The following is a 14,377-nucleotide window of genomic DNA, read 5'->3' as shown; positions in this document are numbered from 1 at the left end:
GGCCTTGGCAGCAATTTCGATGTGGATGGAAAGTAGAATGCCTTAGATACTAATCTGATTGGGCTTACTGACTTTTTGTTTTTTTTTTTTAAGATTCAGCTCAGAAACAGCGGACAAAGTGATATTGCAAAGTGAATGAAAACCGGATTACAAAATATAACTGGAAAATGTCACGATAAATCCAAACAGGTGCTTGTCACAGAGATGAAATTCATACAAAAAAATGTACATTACTGACATCTATTTATATAAAAATGTAGTTCTGTCTGTCTGGCTGATCTATATAGACTAGAAATTTATCGAATCGATCGGCGTTAAACTGTGTATGTGCGGTTTTTTGGGGCCGGGAGAAGTTTCTATGATAGCACAGTGCAACAATTTTCTTACCTTGGCTTCTATATATGAATTTTATGTATTTTGATGCAAAAAACAAATTTCCTCGAGTTTTACCTATTCTACCATTTTTGAGAAATCTTAAATTTTCAATGTTTTTTCGACGCCATCCGTGACCGATCCTTGCCAATGATGCGACCTGCTCCTCGCAAAATGTTAATTTTGTTGTTATTGTATCCTTGAGTATCGCTTACATTCTTTATATTACATTAAACAAATATCAAACAAGCAGTGGTGGGCACCATTCCGCTAATTCGCTAATTAGCGACGCTAAAATTCAGTTAGCGATTTAGAGATTTCGCTAATTTTTTAGCTGATTAGCGAAACTGTTAGCGTCGCTAAAATTTTGGCCTTCGAAACGCTAATCGCTAATTCGCTTAATTTTGTGGAGAAGCGATAATAGAAATATTTAGAAAAACTGTGAATTGCTGATGGTGTACGTAAATTGCTTCGAAAGATGAACATACTTTACTGCGAAAGTTACTATTTTCAGTTTTTTTACCCCAGAATCCAGAGTTCCAGTTATCGTACAAGCCACAGGAGAATTTTGAAGAACAAGCACAGGGTCTAGATTGAATTTTTGGCACACCAAGAACTTTGGTAAATTGCAATGCGCTTGAAATTATGACAACTTTGGTTCTACTTTTTCGATTCAGATAATAATTGAATTTTCATGAAAACATTCCTAAGAGTATCTATTTTCAATGCAAGCTAAATAACTTTTGTTATTCTTGTTTTTACAAAATCAAATATGAATAGTTTCGTGAACCTTTTACTGTAAATAGTTTTAAAAAGTAATTGTTTTCGTTTGTTTAACCAAAACAGATAAAAGTGGTCCCAGTCTTACAAAACACGAGCAATAAATATAGCGATATAACTATTTACATATTAAAAAGTTAACCGTTAGCGAAAGTTCCGCTAATGTGGGTTTAGCGTTTAGCGTTCAGCGAGTATCGAGCTAAATTTTCCGGTTAGCAACTTAGCGATTAGCGTCGCTAGATTTTCGGTTAGCGGTGCCCACCACTGCAAACAAGTTAATCCTATGTCATTGACATGTAGCTAACATTTTACGTGGATCAAATATCTACCGATCGATTTCTGAGACTGTTTAGCTCAATATAAGTCATAATTTGACGACCACATTAAGATATTAGTGAATCCATTAATGCTTGATATTATTTTGCTTGTGAAATATATTAAAACCATGTCAAAACTGCTTTCATAGAATCAGCGCTTTGAAGCAAGTTTTTCTGTTTTTTTTTTTTTTTAAGATGGATAAGAAAATGCTATTATGTGGTCAAACTTTTAGAATTCGAATTTGGCTTTTAAAACAATGGCGTCGAAAAAACATTAAAATTTTTCGATTTCTTAAAAATTTAAAATGGCGCCATTGTCGCCCCTTAAGGTGAATTCGTTTTTGCATGAACATACATCAAAAAATCATATATAGAAGCCAAAGCAGAGAAAAAGTAAATTTTTGTTGCACTGTGTAATGCGAGACCCCGTTTTCTCCTGGAAGAAAGGGCTTCCATTCCTTTTGAGGGCAAGAAATATTTCCATGGCAATTCAACACACCTTTCTCTTCTAGAAAAAAGGATTTATATACAAATGAAACACAAATGTCTGCACAACTCAAGAACTTAACAAGCGAATGGAACTAAATTTAAAAAAAAAAAATTTTAATGGCTCCCTCTCCTAAAATGAAGAGCTCTCACACAAATCGAACACAAATTTCAGCATATCTCGAGAACCAAGCAAGCAAACGGAACCAAATTTCGCATGTGGAGATTTTTGGAGGCAACAAATATATCTATCGTGGTTTCACATCTCTCCCTTTACTGGACGGCAGGGCTCCCATACAAATGAAACAGGGCAAGAAATATTTCCCGGGCGATTTGACACCCCTCCCTCTTCCGAAAGAGAGAGTTCCTATACAAATCAAGCACAAATTTCTGCTTAACCCGAGAACTATTCAAGTAAAGCGAACCAAATTTGTCATGTAGAGGTTTTTTGAAAGAAGAAATTTTGTTGTGGTGGTTCGACACACTTACGCTTTCCTCTTCTGGAAAGGAAGGCTCTCATACAAAAAAAAAACACAGATTTTTAAATAAGTAGAGAAATAATCAAGGAAATGGAAACAAATTTCACATGTGGAGGTTGTTGTAAGCAAAAAATATTTTTATGGTGGTTTTATACCCCTCTTTTTACAAACCAAATACAAATTCCAGCATAACTCGAGAACTTATCAAGCAAATGAAATAAAAATGGATACGGGTATTTCCGGAACCAGAATGATGTCAAGAGGTTGAAAATCGACGGAAATTTTAGGGTTTCTATAAAACAGTTCGAATTGTCCAGGTACTATCCAATTTGGGTATTTTAGTAATCGGGATGATACACAGAGGTCCAAGCAGCATTTGAAATTGGCGACTTCTGGATATTGTAAACAGCCTTAAACAGCCTAATAACACCCAATGTCGTACAAAATGTACAAAATCAGAATGTCATTTGGAATTCTAAGATGGCGACTTCCGGTTTCTGGAAAACAACCAAAGATGATTGACAAAAAACAACCAAAGATGATTGAATATCATCCGGTATCGATATTTTATAAATCGGGATGGTGCAACGAAGCCAAAAATTGACCCAAGAAACCATTCTAAATTTTGAAATGGTGACTTCCGGTTTCTGGAAAACAGTAAAAACTGGACAAATACCACCCAATATGGGTATTTACGGAACCAGAATGATGCCCAGAGGCCAGAAATTGAGTCCACATGCCGTTTTGAAATCCGAGTTGACGACTTCCGGTTCAAAGAAAACAACCTAAAATGACCAAATACCATCCAATATTGATATTTTCGAAATCAAAATGATGCACAGAAGCCAAAAACACACTCCAGGCATCGTTTTGAGTTTAAAAATGACGACTTCCGGTTTCCTGAGACTCGGCATTTCTTAAACCAAAATGATTCACCAAAACTAAAAATCGAGCTCAGACACCATTTTGAATTCTAAGATGGCGAGCTCCAGTTCTGGGAAAACAGCCAACAATGGCCGAATACTACCCAATATGGGTATTTCCGGATATCCATTTAGATCCATTTAGATATCCAAGATGACTGCTTCCGGTTTCTGGAAAACAGCCGAAAATGACCAAATACCTCCCAAAATACCTGAGTATTTTCAAAATCAAGACAGAAGCCAAAAGTTGACCCAAGACATCATTTTTCAGGGCTACCATATGTTTTTCTGGGTTACTTCATTAGTTTTAGATATCAGTTATTAAAAAAAAATATTTTATTTTATTTATTTTTTTATTTCTTTATTATTTTTTTTTATTTTAGGTGTAGGGGAAATTTGCTAACAAACACCTGACCGACCGACCAACCTCAGGTAGTGTGGGATTCCTGGAGGGACCCCCGAGAACCCCTTTAGTCTCCAGCCAGGCTTCGTTTTGATCATCTTAAAGAGAAAACAGTTTTCTTCCCTCTTAACAACTGTGAGCTTACATTCAATGTGCATCACACCATCTGCTGTAGAGAGAGCGCAGAGTAATAGTTTCTCTGACGACAAAACGCTCCTAATTTGACAGAGCAAAAACCCAGTGAAACTCTTGTAAATTGCTCATCCGCGCACGCAAGAATAGTGAAACAAATTGCTCGGCGATCAAACTGAGCATTGCGTTACCGTTCTTATCGCTCTGGTGTGCGGCAAAAACAATATAAAATCGAACTTTCTGCAGAATACGCACCCATGGTGAGTTGTGAATCTTCCTATGATATTAATATCGAAAACGGTTAGGATGTGGCTTCAATGTGAACCTAAATGTTTTGATATTTGGCCAACTTTTATTCTAGTAAAGGCGAAGCTAACGACTACTCCCTCTTAAACTGAGAGAGCAAACAAATGATTACCTCTAACACGCGATGATTAAGAGTGAAAAGGAACTCTGCGACTGAAATACTCTACGTCTAAATTTGAATAATTACTCACTCTGTGTGAGAGAAAGTCTGGTTCTTCAAGGGGTTTGGCAGGTAGAGAAAGAAATTTGAGCAAAAATCAAGAGAACGGAAGAAGCCTGTCTCCAGCCCATAATAATACTCCCCGGGACTACCACTACGTATTGCTTCAGGGAGCAGCTTTTGTGCTCTGTGCATCCTCTTGGTTCATCTAAATCTCTTAGCTAACTTAGCCACCTAACCTGGAGGCTGGCAGTTAGCTAACACTGGCGTATTGGTGGTCAACCTGTCGCCTGTTTTGCAATTCTAGAACTTTTTAAGAGGCGGCTGCACACGAACAAGACATGCTCAGCCGTCTCTTCTACATCAGTACCATCGCTACACTTGGGGGACATTGCATGCCTGAACCAGTGTAGATATTGTTTGAAGCAACCTGACCTAACCTGACATAATCTGTGTCAGGTGGCAGTTCACTTCTCCATGACGCCTTCCAACCCATCCGGATACGTCCGGAATAAGTCTGTGCGTCCATCAACCCTTCGCGGAATTAGACCATTCCTGCTACCATCTGATGGAATCATGCCGAACAGGCACAGATTGCGTCGTATAACATTGTACGATAGGCATTCGCAACCCTCAGGCACATGAGCCTGTAGGTACCCTCCAGTTTACCACGATATCTGTCAGTACCTAGCGCTTTGGACCACAATGGCCCACCATACCTAAGTATGGACAAAACTAAGCTGGAAAAAAGTTTACACTTGCTGCCATACACCGCTATTCGACATCATTCGAGTTAGTGCTGCAATGGCCGTTGAAGTCCTTTTACAGACAGTTATTGACACAAACATATTTAAACGAGATAGTCTATCGTTTTATTAGCATCTATTATTCAAAGAGTTGCTGAAGACAAGAAGTTTGTTTCGAAATTTCAAAAAGCTTCATTTAAGACCACCCTCGAGTGCAACAAATAGCCTGCGTCAATCTTGCGGTCATAACATGCTCTGGGCCTTGTTAATAAGTCATTGCGAAATGGGTACGTTCCTAAGGTTTGCAAGGAATCACTTTTGGTCCCCATTTACAAGATTGCCGAAACGTCCCTGATCTGTTCCGAAATCTTATTCGGCTGACCGATTCGAACTGGCTTTATCTAATTTGCTATAATTTATCCGGTCGGTCGGTGAGTCATTACCTAACCCCTGAAGTGAGTCGTATCGATTAATCCCCGGTGTTCGGTTTGTTTTGTGTTTTTGAACGCCTTTTCTAATCCATGTCTGCTGGCTCAGATTACGTATCTATTGCACCCCGTATATGCTAGGATAGTTCTTTGTCTAGACGCTGACCTAATGCGATCTTCCTGTTAAAAATATGTCGCAGACGTAGCATTGATTTAATTATTTTGAAAGTAATCACCCCTAATCAATTGTTTACGTGACCATTTTCGTAACAGGAAGCTACTAGAGTGTCCTCAAAACCCTTACTAAATCACTAAAGTTGTAGTCAGAATCTCGAATAATGGGTTCACACCGAGGTGCCAAAAGCACTGTCTCGCTTCGTGTAGAACCATTCTACGTTTAACTACTTTGCATCGGGATCGGAAGTCTAACACACCGTTCGCCATTGAATTTAATCATGTCACGCCTAAAATGGGACTAGAATGAAGACATGCGAGAGCCGGCTGCAGTCGGTAAACGCGGTATCGACGAACCAAACGGAACTGTGGTGACCTAGTTTCCACGCCTCGCTAAATTATGCTGCTGGTGCTCGTCTTCTGTAGATTTATATCATGTATGAATAACGCGCTACCCATACACACGATACATTGCACGTTACATCGGGTATCTAACAACAGCATAGAACTCAGTATATTATTCTTCCCAACTGACGGCACCGGCAAGTCCCTTCCAATTTTGCACCCCCTTTTTTATCTGTTCGGAAAAATGCTTCTGTGTGCAGAGACATTTTTATTAGATGCACTTTGGCTCCCTTTGGCGCTGAGTGGATTGTCTAGAGCGAATGAACCGTGCTGCAAAGTCATCGTTCACTAAAGCCACGTGGTCTGGGCGACCAATCGAAGTTAGATAGGCCCCGATCTTTGATCTAAATTGCTTGGGTTGGGCAATATTAATTGGTAGGTGTGATGTCATATAAGGGTTACTTGCGGTGAATATTATTCACTCAAACCGTCTAACAACAACCGGTTTGAGCAGAACATATTTTCGGGCTGTAAATCATGATGAACCGATGCGGAATAGAATGGTTATTATTGACACCAATTGGTGACATTGAATGCCAGTTTCGCCCTATGAGAAATGTGATGATGATTGTGTTTGTGTAAATTGAACTTTCATGATGCGCTAGGATTGTTTTGTCCCACAACGGATGTTAATTATTGTAAATTAACACTTCGGCTCAATCGCGGACATTTTTTTTGTGTACGTTCGAAATGTAAAGTCGTCAACACAGCCTCAACTATTTGTTTTCAGATGTGGAATGATAATACGTATGGCAATTAATAGGTAATAATTGCAACCGGCTCAGGGTGGTAAAAACATGGAGAAACAACCGCCGCACGTTCATTAACTCTGGGATGGTTTTAAGCAAGTTGCTATTTCCGTTCTCACGTTGACACGTTCTAAGTTTTCTAGATATTAAAATAAATTTAGCTACCTATCTGATCTGGATAGATATAAAACATTACCATCATTCAAAAAAAGGTAACAATAACAAAAAACGAAAAGTATTGAATATCCCAAATACGTCAGATATGACTCAGGCATAAAGTTCTGCATACTAATTATCCTAGACCGACTGAATTGATCGAAATTTCTATTAGGAAAACAAATTATTAGTGCTGAGAAGAGAAATGACGGAACGGAAAAACGCCGATGACGTTAATTTCATAGACTAATTTTCCGACAAGCGTGTGGTTTTCATAGACGGATTATTTTCATAATAATGATTACTCCAATGTATATTTAGCATATATTTGATAAGCACTTTATACGGGAATTCCGAATCAATCAACCATTGTAGATCGGAACTATACTTCTCTAGCACAGTAACGTCATATGTCTGAATTACCTCTGAAAACATGGTAGATCACTCCGAAATTTTTAAACATTTCATCGAACAACTTTCCGGCACCATATTGCACTTGACTGTAATTAATCATAAGTTTCTCCAGCCACTTGGAAATCAGGAACAAACGTAGGTAAGTGCTAACTAAATGCACTGCAAACCGCATATCACCCCAACTCTAATTAATTAATAATTCCATCTGATACCAACAGAATTGTAATTATGAAAAATCCCTAGCAACGCAGAGTCTCCCCCATGCGTCTACCGCTCGTAGACGTAGCTGCAAGTAAGTAATCTATTTATCAGCTTTTCATTCGAGCGTTGATATGCAACAATCACAACCAACCGGAACGGTTCACGCGTTTTATGTACCTACGTACGCGCTAAAGCTCTCGCGCCCCATTCCTGCCTCTGCTGCTGCGGCAGACGCTAAAAGACAACAACGCTCGGCAATTAGGTGTAGGCACCTATTTGCAATACATCGCGTTTGCGTGTGCCGCTGCGCCCTCGGTTGAGTCAAGCAGCAGGTTCAGTCGAAATTGCAATGCATACTATAATTGTTTCGACAAAAAAAACTTGCTTGATGCTTACTGCCCAGTCCCGCGAGGTTGATTTATTTCGATGATTTCATCAAGGAGTCCCCATCGCTGTCTGCCAATTGTCGAAGGATTTTAAATTGTGCCTCTCGTTAAAAAGCGACCACCCCCGGCAATTCATTATGGCTTATTAACCGATATAGGAATGAGCAGGAACCGTGCCTTGCTTTGAATTCACTCGAGTTTGATGATTGGGCAATCTTGTGATAACAACACGAATTCCCGGATACAGAAGTATTGTTTTTCATAAAACTCTGATCACATGATAAATCCGAAATTGCTAAAGCATTATACTTTTTGTGCAACACTGATGGAATCTCTCTTTACCGAACTATCGATCGACAGTTCAATATGCCTGCAATAATAATCCTTTGATCGACGCACATTCGAGAGCACAAAAGAGATAAAGAAGAAAATAAAGTTGAAAAATTTCCTCGTTGGCAGCTTGCATGGAACCCAGAGTTGGACCATTTTTTATTACCATGGGCAGCATGGGCCGCGACCATGCTCTATTTTAGACATTTACTATATTGTTTTCTTCAGATACCTATTAATATTGGGACCGCGTTATAAGTTTTGTTCAGTTCTATTTGTTTTTCAAACTAGCAGAATAATATTTTGGATAAATTGGCCAATAATTTTCATCTTTACCGGCTTATTTTTGACTTGTATAATGTCAGCTTCGCCACAAAATAAAGCAAATAAAGTGCATTAACCATTTATTCATTTATAGAGTGTAATTTCAATGGGAACGGTTTTAGAGGGACTTCTAGTTCAAACGAAAGACTCCTTTCCAATCTTTCGAGATTTCAAGATACTTTTAAATAATTGAAAGTTTTTTTAAAGACATTCCTTTCCATATGCTAGTAATAATTCAACAATGAAAACAAATTTTACGCAGTTCGAAAGGAATCATTAATGAGTGGTGAGAAAAATTAGAGTTTGAGCTAATGTCCAGGTACGTAAAACATTAAAAGAGCAAAAAAATAAGGAATGAAAAAAATTCATAGAATAAAAAATAATTTCTAGAAGAAATTCAAAAAAGGTTTTCTACACCTACTATGTTTTTATGTCTACGGTTATCCAAGTTAGCCAAGAAAAGGGCGAAAAATAAATAATTTCGAGACGAAAAATAAGGAATATCTTTGATAAACAACGTCAAACAACGAAAATAATATTTAAGCCTCAGATATTGCTCTCCTTATTTGATATTCTTGATCGAAGAATAAGTTCCAAGTCTCATTTTTTGAGAAAAACAACTATTTATAGGCAAAGCATGTCAAATAAAATTTTCCAAACGGGTGACAACTAAACTTTTGAATTTTTTTTGCAGTTTTCTTACTCAACAACAAACACGCTCAGTAAGGAATGAGAGTAAGTATATGTAAGCTATCTCTCTCCCTCTCTCTATCTCTCCTCTTTATGTCACTTTTCTGTTTTGTTTATGCATGCTCACCTTTGTTCAAAATGGCGTCGAAACAGGAAGCATTGCACAAGTGCATTGTGCAGTTCTAACTGAACTCGAACTGCAAAATGATTTTGGCAAAAAGTACACGGTAAACAATTTTAAAGGCGAAAATCTTTCGATTTCGACTGTCTATAATTGCCTGCAAACCTCAACAATAATTCGGAAGGAAGCTCTTAGAAGACCGGACAAATTAATGGACACAAAATGACTTTCTGAATAATGATTCTAGCCCAGAGGTTTGGCTATCAATCAAGATGTGTATTGGAATTTACGCTTGAAGAAAATTTGGTAAACATTTCTTCAAAAACACCATGCAGATTTAAGGTATGGGTTTTGACAAGATAAATCATTATGGCATCACGCCAAGAACACAAGCGTTCCTGAACAATCAGGCGACCCCATTTGTACATAAAATGCACCTAACAACTTTGCTTCAGTTTCGCCCTTTCGAATTTTTTTCTAGAAATTTTGGGTTACTTAGTGTACACAACACAAACACACACTGGACAAACACAACTGGAAGGCAGTACAAACAGTTGGTAGGCCGGGTTAGGAGATGCATTTGAAAAATTGACGTGATTTTGGCGATGACAGCCTTGTGAAAAACAAAATTTTACCTGTCACCCGTTACTGCTAAACTTTTAAACTAGAATAGTTAGGGAATTAGAAGTCGTTATACTTGTTGTTTTTTTTTAATTTTTTTTTTATTTTCTAAATTTGAAGGAAGTTTTTAACGGTTTCATTACGTAGATAAATATGCTATATTTTTCGTTCATGTGAAAAATTGGTTATAGAATGCTGGAATTTAATTATTTAATAATCAATTTCACTGTAAACAAACATAAAAATCTGACTATGATTATTATGATGGTGCAAAGTGATCGATTTTCCAGCACCAAGTATTTTTGGTTTCTTTTGGGGCCCCAAACAATCCTGAATATATGGGAAGTCAATTGGTTTTGTCTTTGCTTGGCGGATCGCATGAATTTCAAATTTGCATGAAAATTGGAAAACCTTTTTTGCAGTTCTCTTTCTAGAGAGCTCAGTAATGTTTTATTAATGCACTATATTACGTTAAAGTATAGTATTTTAGATGTCTAAGAATTTTTCCAAAGACACTGAAGAGCTAGGATGTCCAAAAAAGGAGCTGTCCGAAGTTGAGTATGTCGAATTAAATTCTGAAAATCATTTCTTCTGCCAGCACCGACGTCAGTAGGATTTCCATCCAAAGTAACCTGTCGTATTGAGTTCATACACTCAGTTGGATCAAGCAACCGAGTCTAGGTCTATACATAAAAAATAATTTTTCAGCATTTGACATTTTCGAATTTGAGAAGCTAAAGCAACGGCAAGGCCGCTGGGAAGGATGGTATCCCGGCCGAACCTCTAAAAGCGGGAAGCGAGCGGCTGTACTATGCGATCCACCAGATAATACTAAGGATGTGGGCGGATGAACAAATGTCGACTGGTAGGAAGGCCTCATATGCCCTACCTATAAGAAGAGTCATCGATTGGATTGTTGCAACTACCGAGGCATTACGTGGCTCAACTCTGCATTAAAGTGCTCTCCCTTATCCTGTTCTTCAGATTGAGACCGTAACTGAATCCTTTATTGGCGAATACCATGCTGGTTTTCGACAGGGGCGTTCCAAGACGGATCAAATTTTTACCCTGCGACAGATCCTCGATAATTTCCGGGAGTATAACCTGCAGACCCACCACCTGTGTATAGATTAAAAGGTGGCATACGATTTAGTGAAAAGAAACGAGCCGTGGCAGATAATGCTGGAACACGGTTTTGAGACATAACTAATTAGGCTGATTCGGGTGACGCTGGAGGGATCGAAATCGTGCGGATAGCTGGCGAGACATCAGCCGCGTTCGTAACGTTAGATGGATTCAAGCAGGGGGATACGGTATCTAACTTACTGTTCAACATCGCCCTTGAAGATGCAGTACGAAGAGCAAACGTGCTCCTTGGTTCTGCGGACGACATTGGTATCATCGGTATAGACCGTAGGGCCGTGGAGGAGGCCTTCGTGCTTTTCAAGAGGGAAGCAGCAAGATTGGGACTCGTTATTTACTCTACCAAAACAAAGTACAAGGTAGCGTACATGGGAAGGAGCGTGGGAATTTCCGTAGTGGGGAACAATTTGAAGTGGTTGCCGTGAAGTGAAACGACGAGTTGCAGCTGCAAACAGGGCCTTCTACGGACTACGTAACCAGCTAAGGTCCCGTAGTTTGCAAACTCACACAAAACTAGCGCTGTATAGGACGCGGATACTCCCGGTGGCCCTTTACGGACATGAAGCATGGCCGCTGAAGGAAGATTATCGACACCTACTCGGAGTTTTTGAACGTAAAGTTCTGCGGTAGATACTTGGCGGTAAATTGGAAGATGGAGTGTGGCTCAGACGCATGAATCACGTATACAAACATTCAGATATAGTGAAGGTAGTACAGCGGGGCAGGCTTCAGTGGACTGGACATGTAGCCAGAACGCCTGACGAAAGAGCCGCAAAAACTATCCTCAGTAGAAAACCAGGAAAAGGCCATCGACTCCGTGGTAGACCTCGCACGCGGTGGAAGAAGATGTACGATCTGCTGGTGTACGAGGAGACTGGGGAACGGCTTCCCAAGACAGAAGAAGCTGGACATCTCTAACTCATTCGGCCCTAGACCGGTTAGCCAACAAAGTAAGTAAGTAAAGTATAGTGAGCATAGCATTTTTTAGGGACATCCTAGATCCCTAGTGTCTTAGGCAAAGTTGTTAGGCATCGAAAAACGGTGACAAAATAATCGACTTCTGTTCAATTTAGGATTGTTTGGGGATCCAAATAGAACAAAAAAATTGGTTCTGGCTATATGCTATCAAGTTTCTTTTTTTCCATATAATGACGCCCTACTCTAAGGATTACACAGTGCAACATTTTTTTTGCCTTGGCCTCTATGTATGATTTTTTGATGAAGTTTGATGCGAAAATAAATTTCCCGGAGTTTGAACATATTTCAACTTACATGCAACAACGGCGCCATTTTGAATTTTCGAGAAACCGGAACTTTTTTAATTTTTTCGACGCCATTTTGTTTTAAGACCAAATATCAAAATTCTAAGAGTTTGTCTACATTTTAGCATCTTTTTACCCATCTTTAAAAAAAAACAGATCTTAAATCGGACAAAAAATGAGGTTTTAGCATATCCCTTTTCGACCGGGCCCATATAATTGCGTAGGTAGAAGGTGACTTAAACAAATCCTTCTCTCTCGCTTTTTGATCGTCCTATTCATTGTTTTATTGCTCACAACGCTAGTGTCAACATCGCAGCTGCTACGAAAAATAAAAAACCGGAGCAAGCAAGTGTTTTTATATGGGAATTGTTCCGATTTTGGTTCTGTTATCCGTCATTTTTTACCTACACAAATGTGTGGGCTCGGTCGGAAAGGGATATCTTACACAGCAAAATAATATCGAGTATGTCTGAGCATTAATGGTAATGCGCTAATATCTTAAAGTGGTAGTCAAATTATATCTTATTTTGAGTGAAAAAGTCTTAGAAATCGAATGGTAGGTGTCTGATCTACGTAAAACGTCAGCAAAATGTCGATTTTGCCCCAATTCCCCTACAAAACAAAAAAAGGGTTATCTGCTGACATTTTACGTAGATCAGACACCTACCTTTCGATTTCTGAGACTTTTTTTACTCAAAATAAGACATAATTTGACTACCACTTTTAGATATTAGCGCATGACCATTAATGCTCAGACATACTCGATATTATTTTGCTTTGTGAAATATACTAAAACCATGCCAAAACCGGTTTCGTTGAATTACCGTTTTGAGCTCAGTTTTTGTCCGATTTAAGATCTGTTTTTTTTAAAGATGGATAGAAAGATGCTAATATGTGGACAAGCACTTAGAATTTTGATATTTGGTCTTAAAACAAAATGGCGTCAAAAAACATCAAAAATTACCGGTTTTTCAAAAATTCAAAACGGCGCCATTGTTGCCCCTTAAGTTGAAATATGTTCGAACTCGGGGAAATTTAGTTTAGCATAAAAATACACAAAAAAATCACATATAGAAACCAAGGCAGAAAAAAAGTCAATTTTTGTTGCACTGTGTTATCCAAGTTTGCGCGGAACGTCTATAACATGTTTCTGCGTCATATCATCCAAGAAATTGTTAGCACTCTGAAAAATCCAACTAAGAGCAACTCCCATAAGACTGGGCCATTCACATGAAGTTAGTAAAAACGATTCACGTTATGTTGGTTTGAAAATCCATTTTGATTGAATAGAAAGACCGCATTTTGGAAATCAAATTTATGATCCCTTCGTTAGGCATGCTACACAAATTACGTAACGCAAAAACTCGAGATTTAATAAGGCGCCTCCTTCCTCCTATGTAACAATACTAACGTTCGACACTGCAACCCCCCCCCCCTACCCCAAACAATTTACGTAGCGCTGCACAAGCGGCCACAAAGTTTGAAAAAAAAAAATCCCATTTTAGTTTTGTAAATTAGGTACCTAACGAATCAAAAAACCTGATTCACCAAAATTGTTCTAATTCTTCATAAATTCTTTTTTATAAAAGACTTCTTCATAAAATTACTCAACATGGCGTTATAAAGAGAGAAAATAAACGTCCTTCTTTTGCATACATTACAGTTGGTGGTCATGAACTTTGGATTTTATTATAAAAATCGATATTTGAACAAGTTACCATCCATTTACATTAAAACTCTTGCAACATTCGAAAACGTATGCTTTTTATATGCAATATACTGAAACCAGAGAACAATGTTGTTTTCATTGAGAGTTATATAAAATCATATACAAGAATTTTAAAAAATTACCACATATGCAAACGAATA

The 14,377-nt window shown here is 38.3% G+C and overlaps 2 protein-coding genes across 7 annotated transcripts in view; one reads left to right on the top strand and one right to left on the bottom strand.

Annotated features, from left to right (window-relative positions):
* Positions 1-14,377, top strand: part of LOC129718844 (monocarboxylate transporter 12-like) — a 473,704-nt gene that overhangs the window by 126,940 nt on the left and 332,387 nt on the right. The window lies entirely within an intron of this gene.
* LOC129718843 (E3 ubiquitin-protein ligase HECW2) overlaps positions 1-14,377 on the bottom strand; it is an 87,909-nt gene that overhangs the window by 30,332 nt on the left and 43,200 nt on the right. The window lies entirely within an intron of this gene.

The sequence above is a fragment of the Wyeomyia smithii genome, chromosome 1, assembly GCF_029784165.1.
Source record: "Wyeomyia smithii strain HCP4-BCI-WySm-NY-G18 chromosome 1, ASM2978416v1, whole genome shotgun sequence".
NCBI classification, from domain to species: Eukaryota; Metazoa; Arthropoda; class Insecta; order Diptera; family Culicidae; genus Wyeomyia; species Wyeomyia smithii.
Note: the sequence above shows the minus strand (reverse complement) of the source record. Positions and strands in the feature narration are given on the sequence as shown.